This window comes from Gadus chalcogrammus, unplaced genomic scaffold (genome assembly GCF_026213295.1).
Source record: "Gadus chalcogrammus isolate NIFS_2021 unplaced genomic scaffold, NIFS_Gcha_1.0 GACHA074, whole genome shotgun sequence".
Classification (NCBI taxonomy): Eukaryota; Metazoa; Chordata; class Actinopteri; order Gadiformes; family Gadidae; genus Gadus; species Gadus chalcogrammus.
In genome coordinates, this window is record NW_026613509.1 from 62,334 (window position 1) to 80,493 (window position 18,160).

The 18,160-nt window shown below is 41.8% G+C and overlaps 3 non-coding genes and 4 pseudogenes across 3 annotated transcripts; all 7 read left to right on the forward strand.

The window, feature by feature from the left end:
* Window positions 1–350: 350 nt before the first annotated feature.
* On the forward strand, window positions 351–447 carry LOC130378395 (U6 spliceosomal RNA; annotated as a pseudogene).
* A 2,876-nt stretch (window positions 448–3,323) lies between these two features.
* Window positions 3,324–3,430, forward strand: LOC130378399 (U6 spliceosomal RNA). Its single transcript, XR_008894685.1, has one exon. It is a non-coding gene; the product is annotated as a U6 spliceosomal RNA (small nuclear RNA).
* Window positions 3,431–5,686: 2,256 nt separating this feature from the next.
* On the forward strand, window positions 5,687–5,783 carry LOC130378394 (U6 spliceosomal RNA; annotated as a pseudogene).
* Window positions 5,784–8,653: 2,870 nt separating this feature from the next.
* Window positions 8,654–8,760, forward strand: LOC130378400 (U6 spliceosomal RNA). The gene has a single exon (XR_008894686.1). It is a non-coding gene; the product is annotated as a U6 spliceosomal RNA (small nuclear RNA).
* Window positions 8,761–11,006: 2,246 nt separating this feature from the next.
* Window positions 11,007–11,113, forward strand: LOC130378401 (U6 spliceosomal RNA). Its single transcript, XR_008894687.1, has one exon. It is a non-coding gene; the product is annotated as a U6 spliceosomal RNA (small nuclear RNA).
* Window positions 11,114–13,359: 2,246 nt separating this feature from the next.
* LOC130378397 (U6 spliceosomal RNA) lies at window positions 13,360–13,421 on the forward strand (annotated as a pseudogene).
* Window positions 13,422–17,879: 4,458 nt separating this feature from the next.
* Window positions 17,880–17,940, forward strand: LOC130378398 (U6 spliceosomal RNA; annotated as a pseudogene).
* The last annotated feature ends 220 nt before the right edge of the window (window positions 17,941–18,160 follow it).

The following is an 18,160-nucleotide window of genomic DNA, read 5'->3' on the forward strand; positions in this document are numbered from 1 at the left end:
GTGAATATACCCAAAAGCTTTGTTAAAATAACCCAGCAGTCTGGGTAAACGGGCAACCCAACATGTTTGGTTAAAACGTCGACCCATTTGGTTGGGTTATCCTAACTCAACGCTTGGTCGGTCCTATATTAAACCAGCAGTTGGGTTAAGATTGGGTTGTTTTTAACCGAGCATTTCTTGTACATAATATCCTAATGACACCATAACTGGACCGGTGTATTGATCTATTATTGCTATGTATTTTATTGTATTGCAGTGTTTTTTTATTAAACCGAACCATTAGAGAGACATTCATTGTGTGAGTAGAGGTATATATAAAAACCAGGTTCATTACATAGCTGTTTTACCTCGTGTTTCACATATACTAAAATTGGAACGATACAGAGAAGATTAGCATGGCCCTCGCGCAGAGATGACACGCAAACTCGTGAAGCGTTCTAATTTTTAGTTTCTTATTAATATCTCTATTCTAATAATTGTAATAATAACTCATGGGTTGGGTATTCTTTCTGTTGAGACACCGCCCCCCTAGTGGCGGAGTTGTGCGATGCAGCCAACACAGTCCTCTCCTTCTCTCGCTGCGTCCTGGTGAACCCGAGAACGGATTACGAGATAGTATTTTGGTTCCATGTACACCATTGAGAGCGTGGGATTCAAGCATGTCACCGTAACACTGTCCAAAGCATCAAACATACCACAGCGAGAGTGTCCTGCTGTTATAATAATAATAATAATAATAATAATACATTTTATTTATAATGCACTTTATATTCAAGAATCTCAAAGTGCTTCAGAGAAAAAAATACCAAAAAAACTATTAAAAAGGGGGAACCTCAAAGAAAGTTTAGCTAAATGCTCTTTTAAAGAGATGGGTTTTGAGGTTCCGTTTAAAAAGAGCTGTTGTCTGTGGAGCCCTCAGGTGGTCAGGGAGGGCGTTCCATAGTCTAGGGGCAGCAGCAGAAAAGGCCCGATCACCCATGGTGCACAGCTTCGTATGTCGGGTTTGGAGGGTGTGAGTGGATCCTGAACGGAGTGTACGTGAGTTTGTCGGGGGGGTGAGGAGTTCCTGAAGGTAGAGGGGGGCAAGTCCGTGAAGGCACTGGTGGGTGAGGAGGGAGACCTTGTACTCAATTCTGAGTGAGACAGGGAGCCAGTGCAGTGATTTCAGGATGGGGGTGATGTGGTCATGCTTGCGCACCCTCATCAGGACCCTGGCAGCACTGTTTTGAATGTATTGGAGCCTCTGGATGCTCTTGCCAGGGATCCCAATGAGGAGTGCATTGCAGTAGTCCAACCTGGAGGAGACAAAGGCATGGACGAGCTTCTCTGCATCAGCCAGGGTGAGTTCAACTCATAGAGCTGGGCGCCCGGGCCATCAACCTCTGGTGTCCCAGCACAAGGTCGCCAGGAACGTGGAGGGTGAGGTCCTCCACCTCGATATCCTTTAAACTTTATTCAGAATCACAGTTTTAGTTTAATTTACATCTTCAGCCCATGCTTGATAAAAAACATTGAATAGAATTTTCAAATTCAAAACCGTTTGCCCGCTAAAGCCAATCAAATTTGACCGCCAAGTCGCCAAACAGGAAGTAAGCCCATATCTCAGCAGCCCTTTGCCATATCATAACCATCCTTGGTACATAGACCCATGACCCCATCATGGTGACACTGAATGAATCTGGTGACCTTTGACCTCTAGGGGGCGCTGTTATTAATGTCGATGTGTTTTGACTCCTCTCTCTTCACATGAGTATATTTTAAAACTTATTTTCCATGTCAGGTGATACTATCAGACCTCCCCATATAGCTAGTATATTATTTCCTGCAGAAATATCCGCGACAGCCAATGATAATCGACCGCGAAGCCGCCAAACCGGAAACACACCAATATCTCTGCAGCCCTTTGACATATCATGACCAAACTTGATAAATAGACCCATAACATCATCATGGGGACACTCAATGAATTTGGTGACCATTGACCTCTAGGGGGCGCTATAATTAATGAAGACGTGTTTTAACTCCTTTCTCTTCACATGAGTACATTTCCACAGGCCACAAATTATGTCCAATCTTCATGAAACTTGGCATATATGATCTTCAGACCAAGTTGAACAAATTTTTCAAACAGCTTTCTCAAATTCAAAACCGTTTGGCCGTGACAGCCAATCAAACATGACGGCGCACATTAATGGGTAGACACTTCACTCGTGTGGCGATAAGCGGTACTTAATGTATAATGCAACAATGACTATATTTACCATTCTGCCCACTTACAATATAAACTGCAATGCCCACTGGATTAGATGCTTCACGAACCACCTCCAGAACGGATGCTTGTTTATATTGTGTCTCTTTTAGGGATATTGTTCCGAATACCCCTATGTATTTGTGACATTTGTTCCGTCAGGCAGACTGTATTGAGCCCTTACCTCTAGGGGGGGTCATTTTCCCATTTGGTAAACATTGACGTGTACTCGCATAATGCTCATCCCACCAGCTGTCGGTATTACCGATTACCGAGACGGTCGTCATGTTGCCCCCTGTCCGATTACGTCCGTCCGGCAGAATTAGTTTATCGAGTCCCATTATGCTTGACACCCACATCACTGCTCGCAGCTATATTTGTTCAGTTATTGTTGCTATTGATATTGCGATTTGCACATGATCATTGCACTTTTGTTATTAAAAAAAAATGTTTTCCCCATCTTTTGGTCTGATCATTATTCATTGCTCCATACCTGTGCATTGGCCAGATTAAAAAATTAATATGAAATATTAAGAATATATTTAATGTTTGGTAAATTAAATAAGTGTATTCAGGATCATCACTGAATTGTTATAACATTAAATAATGAAGAAATAGCCGATTTGTTTTGACTCATAAATTAAATTAATTTAACCCAGCATTGTGGACTAGTTAACCCAATTCTGTAGTCAATACAACAAAAATACTGGGTTAGCAAAGTAACTCAACTGTGGTGTGAATATACCCAAAAGCTTTGTTAAAATAACCCAGCAGTCTGGGTAAACGGGCAACCCAACATGTTTGGTTAAAACGTCGACCCATTTGGTTGGGTTATCCTAACTCAACGCTTGGTCGGTCCTATATTAAACCAGCAGTTGGGTTAAGATTGGGTTGTTTTTAACCGAGCATTTCTTGTACATAATATCCTAATGACACCATAACTGGACCGGTGTATTGATCTATTATTGCTCTGTATTTTATTGTATTGCAGTGTTTTTTTATTAAACCGAACCATTAGAGAGACATTCATTGTGTGAGTAGAGGTATATATAAAAACCAGGTTCATTACATAGATGTGTTACCTCGTGTTTCACATGTACTAAAATTGGAACGATACAGAGAAGATTAGCATGGCCCTCGCGCAGAGATGACACGCAAACTCGTGAAGCGTTCTAAATTTTAGTTTCTTATTAATATCTCTATTCTAATAATTGTAATAATAACTCATGGGTTGGGTATTCTTTCTGTTGAGACACCGCCCCCCTAGTGGCGGAGTTGTGCGATGCAGCCAACACAGTCCTCTCCTTCTCTCGCTGCGTCCTGGTGAACCCGAGAACGAATTACGAGATAGTATTTTGGTTCCATGTACACCATTGAGAGCGTGGGATTCAAGCATGTCACCGTAACACTGTCCAAAGCATCAAACATACCACAGCGAGAGTGTCCTGCTGTTCAACTCATAGAGCTGGGCGCCCGGGCCATCAACCTCTGGTGTCCCAGCACAAGGTCGCCAGGAACGTGGAGGGTGAGGTCCTCCACCTCGATATCCTTTAAACTTTATTCAGAATCACAGTTTTAGTTTAATTTACATCTTCAGCCCATGCTTGATAAAAAACATTGAATAGAATTTTCAAATTCAAAACCGTTTGCCCGCTAAAGCCAATCAAATTTGACCGCCAAGTCGCCAAACAGGAAGTAAGCCCATATCTCAGCAGCCCTTTGCCATATCATAACCAACCTTGGTACATAGACCCATGACCCCATCATGGTGACACTGAATGAATCTGGTGACCTTTGACCTCTAGGGGGCGCTGTTATTAATGTCGATGTGTTTTGACTCCTCTCTCTTCACATGAGTATATTTTAAAACTTATTTTCCATGTCAGGTGATACTATCAGACCTCCCCATATAGCTAGTATATTATTTCCTGCAGAAATATCCGCGACAGCCAATGATAATCGACCGCGAAGCCGCCAAACCGGAAACACACCAATATCTCTGCAGCCCTTTGACATATCATGACCAAACTTGATAAATAGACCCATAACATCATCATGGGGACACTCAATGAATTTGGTGACCATTGACCTCTAGGGGGCGCTATAATTAATGAAGACGTGTTTAAACTCCTTTCTCTTCACATGAGTACATTTCCACAGGCCACAAATTATGTCCAATCTTCATGAAACTTGGCATATATGATCTTCAGACCAAGTTGAACAAATTTTTCAAACAGCTTTCTCAAATTCAAAACCGTTTGGCCGTGACAGCCAATCAAACATGACGGCGCACATTAATGGGTAGACACTGCACTCGTGTGGCGATAAGCGGTACTTAATGTATAATGCAACAATGACTATATTTACCATTCTGCCCACTTACAATATAAACTGCAATGCCCACTGGATTAGATGCTTCACGAACCACCTCCAGAACGGATGCTTGTTTATATTGTGTCTCTTTTAGGGATATTGTTCCGAATACCCCTATGTATTTGTGACATTTGTTCCGTCAGGCAGACTGTATTGAGCCCTTACCTCTAGGGGGGGTCATTTTCCCATTTGGTAAACATTGACGCGTACTCGCATAATGCTCATCCCACCAGCTGTCGGTATTACCGATTACCGAGACGGTCGTCATGTTGCCCCCTGTCCGATTACGTCCGTCCGGCAGAATTAGTTTATCGAGTCCCATTATGCTTGACACCCACATCACTGCTCGCAGCTATATTTGTTCAGTTATTGTTGCTATTGATATTGCGATTTGGACATGATCATTGCACTTTTGTTATTAAAAAAAAATGTTTTCCCCATCTTTTGGTCTGATCATTATTCATTGCTCCATACCTGTGCATAGGCCAGATTAAAAAATAATATGAAATATTAAGAATATATTTAATATTTGGTAAATTAAATAAGTATATTCAGGATCATCACTGAATTGTGATAACATTAAATAATGAAGAAATAGCCGATTTGTTTTGACTCATAAATTAAATTAATTTAACCCAGCATTGTGGACTAGTTAACCCAATTCTGTAGTCAATACAACAAAAATACTGGGTTAGCAAAGTAACTCAACTGTGGTGTGAATATACCCAAAAGCTTTGTTAAAATAACCCAGCAGTCTGGGTAAACGGGCAACCCAACATGTTTGGTTAAAACGTCGACCCATTTGGTTGGGTTATCCTAACTCAACGCTTGGTCGGTCCTATATTAAACCAGCAGTTGGGTTAAGATTGGGTTGTTTTTAACCGAGCATTTCTTGTACATAATATCCTAATGACACCATAACTGGACCGGTGTATTGATCTATTATTGCTATGTATTTTATTGTATTGCAGTGTTTTTTTATTAAACCGAACCATTAGAGAGACATTCATTGTGTGAGTAGAGGTATATATAAAAACCAGGTTCATTACATAGCTGTTTTACCTCGTGTTTCACATATACTAAAATTGGAACGATACAGAGAAGATTAGCATGGCCCTCGCGCAGAGATGACACGCAAACTCGTGAAGCGTTCTAAATTTTAGTTTCTTATTAATATCTCTATTCTAATAATTGTAATAATAACTCATGGGTTGGGTATTCTTTCTGTTGAGACACCGCCCCCCTAGTGGCGGAGTTGTGCGATGCAGCCAACACAGTCCTCTCCTTCTCTCGCTGCGTCCTGGTGAACCCGAGAACGGATTACGAGATAGTATTTTGGTTCCATGTACACCATTGAGAGCGTGGGATTCAAGCATGTCACCGTAACACTGTCCAAAGCATCAAACATACCACAGCGAGAGTGTCCTGCTGTTATAATAATAATAATAATAATACATTTTATTTATAATGCACTTTATATTCAAGAATCTCAAAGTGCTTCAGAGAAAAAAATACCAAAAAAACTATTAAAAAGGGGGAACCTCAAAGAAAGTTTAGCTAAATGCTCTTTTAAAGAGATGGGTTTTGAGGTTCCGTTTAAAAAGAGCTGTTGTCTGTGGAGCCCTCAGGTGGTCAGGGAGGGCGTTCCATAGTCTAGGGGCAGCAGCAGAAAAGGCCCGATCACCCATGGTGCACAGCTTCGTATGTCGGGTTTGGAGGGTGTGAGTGGATCCTGAACGGAGTGTACGTGAGTTTGTCGGGGGGGTGAGGAGTTCCTGAAGGTAGAGGGGGGCAAGTCCGTGAAGGCACTGGTGGGTGAGGAGGGAGACCTTGTACTCAATTCTGAGTGAGACAGGGAGCCAGTGCAGTGATTTCAGGATGGGGGTGATGTGGTCATGCTTGCGCACCCTCATCAGGACCCTGGCAGCACTGTTTTGAATGTATTGGAGCCTCTGGATGCTCTTGCCAGGGATCCCAATGAGGAGTGCATTGCAGTAGTCCAACCTGGAGGAGACAAAGGCATGGACGAGCTTCTCTGCATCAGCCAGGGTGAGTTCAACTCATAGAGCTGGGCGCCCGGGCCATCAACCTCTGGTGTCCCAGCACAAGGTCGCCAGGAACGTGGAGGGTGAGGTCCTCCACCTCGATATCCTTTAAACTTTATTCAGAATCACAGTTTTAGTTTAATTTACATCTTCAGCCCATGCTTGATAAAAAACATTGAATAGAATTTTCAAATTCAAAACCGTTTGCCCGCTAAAGCCAATCAAATTTGACCGCCAAGTCGCCAAACAGGAAGTAAGCCCATATCTCAGCAGCCCTTTGCCATATCATAACCATCCTTGGTACATAGACCCATGACCCCATCATGGTGACACTGAATGAATCTGGTGACCTTTGACCTCTAGGGGGCGCTGTTATTAATGTCGATGTGTTTTGACTCCTCTCTCTTCACATGAGTATATTTTAAAACTTATTTTCCATGTCAGGTGATACTATCAGACCTCCCCATATAGCTAGTATATTATTTCCTGCAGAAATATCCGCGACAGCCAATGATAATCGACCGCGAAGCCGCCAAACCGGAAACACACCAATATCTCTGCAGCCCTTTGACATATCATGACCAAACTTGATACATAGACCCATAACATCATCATGGGGACACTCAATGAATTTGGTGACCATTGACCTCTAGGGGGCGCTATAATTAATGAAGACGTGTTTTAACTCCTTTCTCTTCACATGAGTACATTTCCACAGGCCACAAATTATGTCCAATCTTCATGAAACTTGGCATATATGATCTTCAGACCAAGTTGAACAAATGTTTCAAACAGCTTTCTCAAATTCAAAACCGTTTGGCCGTGACAGCCAATCAAACATGACGGCGCACATTAATGGGTAGACACTTCACTCGTGTGGCGATAAGCGGTACTTAATGTATAATGCAACAATGACTATATTTACCATTCTGCCCACTTACAATATAAACTGCAATGCCCACTGGATTAGATGCTTCACGAACCACCTCCAGAACGGATGCTTGTTTATATTGTGTCTCTTTTAGGGATATTGTTCCGAATACCCCTATGTATTTGTGACATTTGTTCCGTCAGGCAGACTGTATTGAGCCCTTACCTCTAGGGGGGGTCATTTTCCCATTTGGTAAACATTGACGTGTACTCGCATAATGCTCATCCCACCAGCTGTCGGTATTACCGATTACCGAGACGGTCGTCATGTTGCCCCCTGTCCGATTACGTCCGTCCGGCAGAATTAGTTTATCGAGTCCCATTATGCTTGACACCCACATCACTGCTCGCAGCTATATTTGTTCAGTTATTGTTGCTATTGATATTGCGATTTGCACATGATCATTGCACTTTTGTTATTAAAAAAAAATGTTTTCCCCATCTTTTGGTCTGATCATTATTCATTGCTCCATACCTGTGCATTGGCCAGATTAAAAAATTAATATGAAATATTAAGAATATATTTAATATTTGGTAAATTAAATAAGTGTATTCAGGATCATCACTGAATTGTGATAACATTAAATAATGAAGAAATAGCCGATTTGTTTTGACTCATAAATTAAATTAATTTAACCCAGCATTGTGGACTAGTTAACCCAATTCTGTAGTCAATACAACAAAAATACTGGGTTAGCAAAGTAACTCAACTGTGGTGTGAATATACCCAAAAGCTTTGTTAAAATAACCCAGCAGTCTGGGTAAACGGGCAACCCAACATGTTTGGTTAAAACGTCGACCCATTTGGTTGGGTTATCCTAACTCAACGCTTGGTCGGTCCTATATTAAACCAGCAGTTGGGTTAAGATTGGGTTGTTTTTAACCGAGCATTTCTTGTACATAATATCCTAATGACACCATAACTGGACCGGTGTATTGATCTATTATTGCTCTGTATTTTATTGTATTGCAGTGTTTTTTTATTAAACCGAACCATTAGAGAGACATTCATTGTGTGAGTAGAGGTATATATAAAAACCAGGTTCATTACATAGATGTGTTACCTCGTGTTTCACATGTACTAAAATTGGAACGATACAGAGAAGATTAGCATGGCCCTCGCGCAGAGATGACACGCAAACTCGTGAAGCGTTCTAAATTTTAGTTTCTTATTAATATCTCTATTCTAATAATTGTAATAATAACTCATGGGTTGGGTATTCTTTCTGTTGAGACACCGCCCCCCTAGTGGCGGAGTTGTGCGATGCAGCCAACACAGTCCTCTCCTTCTCTCGCTGCGTCCTGGTGAACCCGAGAACGAATTACGAGATAGTATTTTGGTTCCATGTACACCATTGAGAGCGTGGGATTCAAGCATGTCACCGTAACACTGTCCAAAGCATCAAACATACCACAGCGAGAGTGTCCTGCTGTTCAACTCATAGAGCTGGGCGCCCGGGCCATCAACCTCTGGTGTCCCAGCACAAGGTCGCCAGGAACGTGGAGGGGGAGGTCCTCCACCTCGATATCCTTTAAACTTTATTCAGAATCACAGTTTTAGTTTAATTTACATCTTCAGCCCATGCTTGATAAAAAACATTGAATAGAATTTTCAAATTCAAAACCGTTTGCCCGCTAAAGCCAATCAAATTTGACCGCCAAGTCGCCAAACAGGAAGTAAGCCCATATCTCAGCAGCCCTTTGCCATATCATAACCAACCTTGGTACATAGACCCATGACCCCATCATGGTGACACTGAATGAATCTGGTGACCTTTGACCTCTAGGGGGCGCTGTTATTAATGTCGATGTGTTTTGACTCCTCTCTCTTCACATGAGTATATTTTAAAACTTATTTTCCATGTCAGGTGATACTATCAGACCTCCCCATATAGCTAGTATATTATTTCCTGCAGAAATATCCGCGACAGCCAATGATAATCGACCGCGAAGCCGCCAAACCGGAAACACACCAATATCTCTGCAGCCCTTTGACATATCATGACCAAACTTGATAAATAGACCCATAACATCATCATGGGGACACTCAATGAATTTGGTGACCATTGACCTCTAGGGGGCGCTATAATTAATGAAGACGTGTTTAAACTCCTTTCTCTTCACATGAGTACATTTCCACAGGCCACAAATTATGTCCAATCTTCATGAAACTTGGCATATATGATCTTCAGACCAAGTTGAACAAATTTTTCAAACAGCTTTCTCAAATTCAAAACCGTTTGGCCGTGACAGCCAATCAAACATGACGGCGCACATTAATGGGTAGACACTGCACTCGTGTGGCGATAAGCGGTACTTAATGTATAATGCAACAATGACTATATTTACCATTCTGCCCACTTACAATATAAACTGCAATGCCCACTGGATTAGATGCTTCACGAACCACCTCCAGAACGGATGCTTGTTTATATTGTGTCTCTTTTAGGGATATTGTTCCGAATACCCCTATGTATTTGTGACATTTGTTCCGTCAGGCAGACTGTATTGAGCCCTTACCTCTAGGGGGGGTCATTTTCCCATTTGGTAAACATTGACGCGTACTCGCATAATGCTCATCCCACCAGCTGTCGGTATTACCGATTACCGAGACGGTCGTCATGTTGCCCCCTGTCCGATTACGTCCGTCCGGCAGAATTAGTTTATCGAGTCCCATTATGCTTGACACCCACATCACTGCTCGCAGCTATATTTGTTCAGTTATTGTTGCTATTGATATTGCGATTTGGACATGATCATTGCACTTTTGTTATTAAAAAAAAATGTTTTCCCCATCTTTTGGTCTGATCATTATTCATTGCTCCATACCTGTGCATAGGCCAGATTAAAAAATAATATGAAATATTAAGAATATATTTAATATTTGGTAAATTAAATAAGTAAATTCAGGATCATCACTGAATTGTGATAACATTAAATAATGAAGAAATAGCCGATTTGTTTTGACTCATAAATTAAATTAATTTAACCCAGCATTGTGGACTAGTTAACCCAATTCTGTAGTCAATACAACAAAAATACTGGGTTAGCAAAGTAACTCAACTGTGGTGTGAATATACCCAAAAGCTTTGTTAAAATAACCCAGCAGTCTGGGTAAACGGGCAACCCAACATGTTTGGTTAAAACGTCGACCCATTTGGTTGGGTTATCCTAACTCAACGCTTGGTCGGTCCTATATTAAACCAGCAGTTGGGTTAAGATTGGGTTGTTTTTAACCGAGCATTTCTTGTACATAATATCCTAATGACACCATAACTGGACCGGTGTATTGATCTATTATTGCTCTGTATTTTATTGTATTGCAGTGTTTTTTTATTAAACCGAACCATTAGAGAGACATTCATTGTGTGAGTAGAGGTATATATAAAAACCAGGTTCATTACATAGATGTGTTACCTCGTGTTTCACATGTACTAAAATTGGAACGATACAGAGAAGATTAGCATGGCCCTCGCGCAGAGATGACACGCAAACTCGTGAAGCGTTCTAAATTTTAGTTTCTTATTAATATCTCTATTCTAATAATTGTAATAATAACTCATGGGTTGGGTATTCTTTCTGTTGAGACACCGCCCCCCTAGTGGCGGAGTTGTGCGATGCAGCCAACACAGTCCTCTCCTTCTCTCGCTGCGTCCTGGTGAACCCGAGAACGAATTACGAGATAGTATTTTGGTTCCATGTACACCATTGAGAGCGTGGGATTCAAGCATGTCACCGTAACACTGTCCAAAGCATCAAACATACCACAGCGAGAGTGTCCTGCTGTTCAACTCATAGAGCTGGGCGCCCGGGCCATCAACCTCTGGTGTCCCAGCACAAGGTCGCCAGGAACGTGGAGGGGGAGGTCCTCCACCTCGATATCCTTTAAACTTTATTCAGAATCACAGTTTTAGTTTAATTTACATCTTCAGCCCATGCTTGATAAAAAACATTGAATAGAATTTTCAAATTCAAAACCGTTTGCCCGCTAAAGCCAATCAAATTTGACCGCCAAGTCGCCAAACAGGAAGTAAGCCCATATCTCAGCAGCCCTTTGCCATATCATAACCAACCTTGGTACATAGACCCATGACCCCATCATGGTGACACTGAATGAATCTGGTGACCTTTGACCTCTAGGGGGCGCTGTTATTAATGTCGATGTGTTTTGACTCCTCTCTCTTCACATGAGTATATTTTAAAACTTATTTTCCATGTCAGGTGATACTATCAGACCTCCCCATATAGCTAGTATATTATTTCCTGCAGAAATATCCGCGACAGCCAATGATAATCGACCGCGAAGCCGCCAAACCGGAAACACACCAATATCTCTGCAGCCCTTTGACATATCATGACCAAACTTGATAAATAGACCCATAACATCATCATGGGGACACTCAATGAATTTGGTGACCATTGACCTCTAGGGGGCGCTATAATTAATGAAGACGTGTTTAAACTCCTTTCTCTTCACATGAGTACATTTCCACAGGCCACAAATTATGTCCAATCTTCATGAAACTTGGCATATATGATCTTCAGACCAAGTTGAACAAATCTTTCAAACAGCTTTCTCAAATTCAAAACCGTTTGGCCGTGACAGCCAATCAAACATGACGGCGCACATTAATGGGTAGACACTGCACTCGTGTGGCGATAAGCGGTACTTAATGTATAATGCAACAATGACTATATTTACCATTCCGCCCACTTACAATATAAACTGCAATGCCCACTGGATTAGATGCTTCACGAACCACCTCCAGAACGGATGCTTGTTTATATTGTGTCTCTTTTAGGGATATTGTTCCGAATACCCCTATGTATTTGTGACATTTGTTCCGTCAGGCAGACTGTATTGAGCCCTTACCTCTAGGGGGGGTCATTTTCCCATTTGGTAAACATTGAGGCGTACTCGCATAATGCTCATCCCACCAGCTGTCGGTATTACCGATTACCGAGACGGTCGTCATGTTGCCCCCTGTCCGATTACGTCCGTCCGGCAGAATTAGTTTATCGAGTCCCATTATGCTTGACACCCACATCACTGCTCGCAGCTATATTTGTTCAGTTATTGTTGCTATAGATATTGCGATTTGCACATGATCATTGCACTTTTGTTATTAAAAAAAAATGTTTTCCCCATCTTTTGGTCTGATCATTATTCATTGCTCCATACCTGTGCATAGGCCAGATTAAAAAATAATATGAAATATTAAGAATATATTTAATATTTGGTAAATTAAATAAGTGTATTCAGGATCATCACTGAATTGTGATAACATTAAATAATGAAGAAATAGCCGATTTGTTTTGACTCATAAATTAAATTAATTTAACCCAGCATTGTGAACTAGTTAACCCAATTCTGTAGTCAATGCAACAAAAAAACTGGGATAGCAAAGTAACTCAACTGTGGTGTGAATATACCCAAAAGCTTTGTTAAAATAACCCAGCAGTCTGGGTAAACGGGCAACCCAACATGTTTGGTTAAGACGTCGACCCATTTGGTTGGGTTATCCTAACTCAACGCTTGGTCGGTCCTATATTAAACCAGCAGTTGGGTTAAGATTGGGTTGTTTTTAACCGAGCATTTCTTGTACATAATATCCTAATGACACCATAACTGGACCGGTGTATTGATCTATTATTGCTATGTATTTTATTGTATTGCAGTGTTTTTTTATTAAACCGAACCATTAGAGAGACATTCATTGTGTGAGTAGAGGTATATATAAAAACCAGGTTCATTACATAGATGTGTTACCTCGTGTTTCACATATACTAAAATTGGAACGATACAGAGAAGATTAGCATGGCCCGGGGTCCGGCCCGCGGCACAGCCGCGGGACGGTCCCCTTTGGCGCCCCCTTTCGGCCGCCGCTCCTCGGGCCGGTCCCGGCCCCGGCGGGCACCTCGGACCGGGAATTCGTCCGGTCCAACCGGTCGAACCGACGGTTCGGGGTCGGAATTGGAACGCACCGTCTGCTTTGAGCAGAGGCCGAAATCGGAACGAAACGGAACGAAACGGAACGCACAGGGGTCAGGTCGGGACACGGGTGGAAACGCCCATGTCGAGGGACCGGTGCGGTGCCGTTATAAACAAGCGTTGTCTAATTCAACCTGTGTCCGTTAAACAAGCGTTTGTCTGATTCAACCTGTGTCCGTTATTGCAATACATCGCTTGTTTATCAAAGAAGGCTTTATTTTCAATGCATTGCTTTAACTGCACTCGTTGTGAATGCTAACCGCCCCGCCACCACTTTCAATGGGGATCGCTACTCCGTAATTTCAACATTAAGTTTAACATATTTATAATTCGAAATTCCTCCCAGCATTTATACCACATACACACTAGGGTCTATAGCATATAACCGAGTCGCCCTCTCACATTTTAATGCATTTTTCAAGATTTAACAGCACTCGTTGTGAATGCTAACCGCCGCGCCACCACTTTCAATGGGGATCGCTACTCTCCGTAATTTCAACATTAAGTTTAACATATTTATAATTCGAAATTCGTCCCAGCATTTATACCACATACACACTAGGGTCTATAGCATATAACCGAGTCGTCCTCTCACATTTTAATGCATTTCTCAAGATTTAACAGCACTCGTTGTGAATGCTAACCACCGCGCCACCACTTTCAATGGGGATCGCTACTCCGTAATTTCAACATTAAGTTTAACATATTTATAATTCGTAATTCGTCCCAGCATTTATACCACATACACACTAGGGTCTATAGCATATAACCGAGTCGCCCTCTCACATTTTAATGCATTTTTCAAGATTTAACAGCACTCGTTGTGAATGCTAACCGCCCCGCCACCACTTTCAATGGGGATCGCTACTCCGTAATTTCAACATTAAGTTTAACATATTTATAATTCGAAATTCGTCCCAGCATTTATACCACATACACACTAGGGTCTATAGCATATAACCAAGTCGTCCTCTCACATTTTAATGCATTTCTCAAGATTTAACAGCACTCGTTGTGAATGCTAACCGCCGCGCCACCACTTTCAATGGGGATCGCTACTCCGTAATTTCAACATTAAGTTTAACATATCTATAATTCGAAATTCCTCCCAGCATTTATACCACATACACACTAGGGTCTATAGCATATAACCGAGTCGCCCTCTCACATTTTAATGCATTTTTCAAGATTTAACAGCACTCGTTGTGAATGCTAACCGCCGCGCCACCACTTTCAATGGGGATCGCTACTCTCCGTAATTTCAACATTAAGTTTAACATATTTATAATTCGAAATTCCTCCCAGCATTTATACCACATACACACTAGGGTCTATAGCATATAACCGAGTCGTCCTCTCACATTTTAATGCATCTTTCAAGATTTAACAGCACTCGTTGTGAATGCTAACCGCCGCGCCACCAGTTTCAATGGGGATCGCTACTCCGTAATTTCAACATTAAGTTTAACATATTTATAATTCGAAATTCGTCCCAGCATTTATACCACATACACACTAGGGTCTATAGCATATAACCAAATCGTCCTCTCACATTTTAATGCAGTTTCCACGATTAATTTACTTAAGTGATGGTCGAACACCAGTGACGGTTGAAAACTTTCAAAGTAGTGGCCATTTTTCGGCTGGAGGAGCTTATGATAACTTGCGCTCCCCGCCGGCAGCCAATCACGTCTCAGGACGCAAATTAAACAGTCCAATCAAACCATGCGTGGTTTTGGCCCAGTAAATGAAACAGACCAATCAGACAGGAGTGGTTTTTCCGCGAGGGCGGGGGAGCAAGTGAAACAAGTGAAACACAGGTGTAGAGCACAACAACATTCCGGTGGCGCAGAGATGACACGCAAACTCGTGAAGCGTTCTAAATTTTAGTTTCTTATTAATATCTCTATTCTAATAATTGTAATAATAACTCATGGGTTGGGTATTCTTTCTGTTGAGACACCGCCCCCCTAGTGGCGGAGTTGTGCGATGCAGCCAACACAGTCCTCTCCTTCTCTCGATGCGTCCTGGTGAACCCGAGAACGGATTACGAGATAGTATTTTGGTTCCATGTACACCATTGAGAGCGTGGGATTCAAGCATGTCACCGTAACACTGTCCAAAGCATCAAACCTACCACAGCGAGAGTGTCCTGCTGTTCAACTCATAGAGCTGGGCGCCCGGGCCATCAACCTCTGGTGTCCCAGCACAAGGTCGCCAGGAACGTGGAGGGTGAGGTCCTCCGCCTCGATATCCTTTAAACTTCATTCAGAATCACAGTTTTAGTTTCATTTACATCTTCAGCCCATGCTTGATAAAAAACATTGAATAGACTTTTCAAATTCAAAACCGTTTGCCCGCTAAAGCCAATCAAATTTGACCGCCAAGTCGCCAAACAGGAAGTAAGCCCATATCTCAGCAGCCCTTTGCCATATCATAACCAACCTTGGTACATAGACCCATGACCCCATCATGGTGACACTGAATGAATCTGGTGACCTTTGACCTCTAGGGGGCGCTGTTATTAATGTCGATGTGTTTTGACTCCTCTCTCTTCACATGAGTATATTTTAAAACTTATTTTCCATGTCAGGTGATACTATCAGACCTCCCCATATAGCTAGTATAATATTTTCTGCAGAAATATCCGCGACAGCCAATGATAATCGACCGCGAAGCCGCCAAACCGGAAACACACCAATATCTCTGCAGCCCTTTGACATATCATGACCAAACTTGATACATAGACCCATAACATCATCATGGGGAAACTCAATGAATTTGGTGACCATTGACCTCTAGGGGGCGCTATAATTAATGAAGACGTGTTTTAACTCCTTTCTCTTCACATGAGTACATTTCCACAGGCCACAAATTATGTCTAATCTTCATGAAACTTGGCATATATGATCTTCAGACCAAGTTGAACAAATGTTTCAAACAGCTTTCTCAAATTCAAAACCGTTTGGCCGTGACAGCCAATCAAACATGACGGCGCACATTAATGGGTAGACACTGCACTCGTGTGGCGATAAGCGGTACTTAATGTATAATGCAACAATGACTATATTTACCATTCCGCCCACTTACAATATAAACTGCAATGCCCACTGGATTAGATGCTTCACGAACCACCTCCAGAACGGATGCTTGTTTATATTGTGTCTCTTTTAGGGATATTGTTCCGAATACCCCTATGTATTTGTGACATTTGTTCTGTCAGGCAGACTGTATTGCGCCCTTACCTCTAGGGGGGGTCATTTTCCCATTTTGTAAACATTGACGCGTACTCGCATAATGCTCATCCCACCAGCTGTCGGTATTACCGATTACCGAGACGGTCGTCATGTTGCCCCCTGTCCGATTACGTCCGTCCGGCAGAATTAGTTTATCGAGTCCCATTATGCTTGACACCCACATCACTGCTCGCAGCCATATTTGTTCAGTTATTGTTGCTATTGATATTGCGATTTGCACATGATCATTGCACTTTTGTTATTATAAAAAAAGGTTTTCCCCATCTTTTGGTCTGATCATTATTCATTGCTCCATACCTGTGCATAGGCCAGATTAAAAAATAATATGAAATATTAAGAATATATTTAATATTTGGTAAATTAAATAAGTGTATTCAGGATCATCACTGAATTGTGATAACATTAAATAATGAAGAAATAGCCGATTTGTTTTGACTCATAAATTAAATTAATTTAACCCAGCCTTGTTGACTAGTTAACCCAATTCTGTAGTCAATACAACAAAAATACTGGGTTAGCAAAGTAACTCAACTGTGGTGTGAATATACCCAAAAGCTTTGTTAAAATAACCCAGCAGTCTGGGTAAACGGGTAACCCAACATGTTTGGTTAAAACGTCGACCCATTTGGTTGGGTTATCCTAACTCAACGCTTGGTCGGTCCTATATTAAACCAGCAGTTGGGTTAAGATTGGGTTGTTTTTAACCGAGCATTTCTTGTACATAATATCCTAATTGTTATGTATCCATGACAGTGTTTACGGCATGCCCTTATGTTAACGTAACGGATGACGTGTTTCCGGTGTGTGTGTCCGTTGGGATAAGTTTCAGTAAACAGTTGAACTTATGAGGCTCCCGTGTTTCGCGTAGTGTTTGCACACACAACACTAATGACACCATAACTGGACCGGTGTATTGATCTATTATTGCTATGTATTTTATTGTATTGCAGTGTTTTTTTATTAAACCGAACCATTAGAGAGAGATTCATTGTGTGAGTAGAGGTATATATAAAAACCAGGATCATTCCATAGATGTGTTACCTTGTGTTTCACATATACTAAAATTGGAACGATACAGAGAAGATTAGCATGGCCAGGAAGGTTACCGTTTTTCACTATCGGTCCGGTTTGGCGCCCCCTTCCGGCCGCCGCACCCCGGGCCCTCTCCCTCTGGCCGCCTGGCGTGAGGGTTTGGGGCCGGGTTGCCACAATTGTTTATCAAAGATGGCTTTATTTTCAATGTGATTGATTGTTTATCAAAGAGCGGCTTTATTTTCAATGTGTTGCTTGTTTATTAAAGAATGGCTTTATTTTC